A 928-nucleotide genomic window follows, 5' to 3' on the forward strand; every position below is an offset into this window, starting at 1 on the left:
TAAAAATATTATAAATTACATTATTAACAACTTAAAATATTTAAAAATCATATTAAATTTAAATAACTCACTATATTTTATCTGTGTCACATACATTAGGACAAAAAATAATAGTTATTGGGCCCGTGCGTAAGAGAGTTTATGCCCAAGTATAATATATAATATTCAATGACTCTCCAAATTTCATTTGTGTCACATAAATTGTGACAACAAAAATAACATATATTGGGTCCATTTTAATTTAGGAAAAACTACCTAACTACACATACATCTCTACCATATATACTATATTTACCTTTAGTTTAAAACAATTACACATACTACCACTTTTAATATTTATACTATATATTTTGAAATATTTAATCAGATACACAAATCCCTTAGATATGATATTTCATAATTATCTTAAATTTAACTCCTTAATTAATGATCCATTAACAATTCAAATCCCCACCCCTCAAAAGTCCACCAACCCTTTGTTTACTCCCTCTTTCTTCCATCTGCCGTTCCCCCACATCCCAATTTCTTCTTCCTCTTCATTTCATCTATCGTTGCCCCCACCTAGCCCTCTTTATTCCTCCATCTTCTCCCTCTTTCTTCCTTCATCCTCTTAATACATATTTGCAAGTTCAAATTAGCATTATACATATATGTTTGTTTCTATTATTTTATTATTCTCATTTATCTTGGTTTTGTATCTAAGTTAAAGTTCATAATGCTCTGAAATTCAATTTTAAATAGTTTTACAAATTAAGTTTTATATTTTTTAATTTTGTTGTTTCTCAAACACTTTTGTGTTGGTCATTCTCGAAATCGGATGATTCTTGTTAAAGGTACTGCACATTAACAATACTATACTAAATTAAACAACTTTTATTTGTTTATTTTCACTCATGAATTTCTCATTGCAGGGACTGACTCTTCATCC

The sequence above is a fragment of the Solanum tuberosum genome, unplaced genomic scaffold, assembly GCF_000226075.1.
Source record: "Solanum tuberosum cultivar DM 1-3 516 R44 unplaced genomic scaffold, SolTub_3.0 scf00214, whole genome shotgun sequence".
NCBI classification, from domain to species: domain Eukaryota; kingdom Viridiplantae; phylum Streptophyta; class Magnoliopsida; order Solanales; family Solanaceae; genus Solanum; species Solanum tuberosum.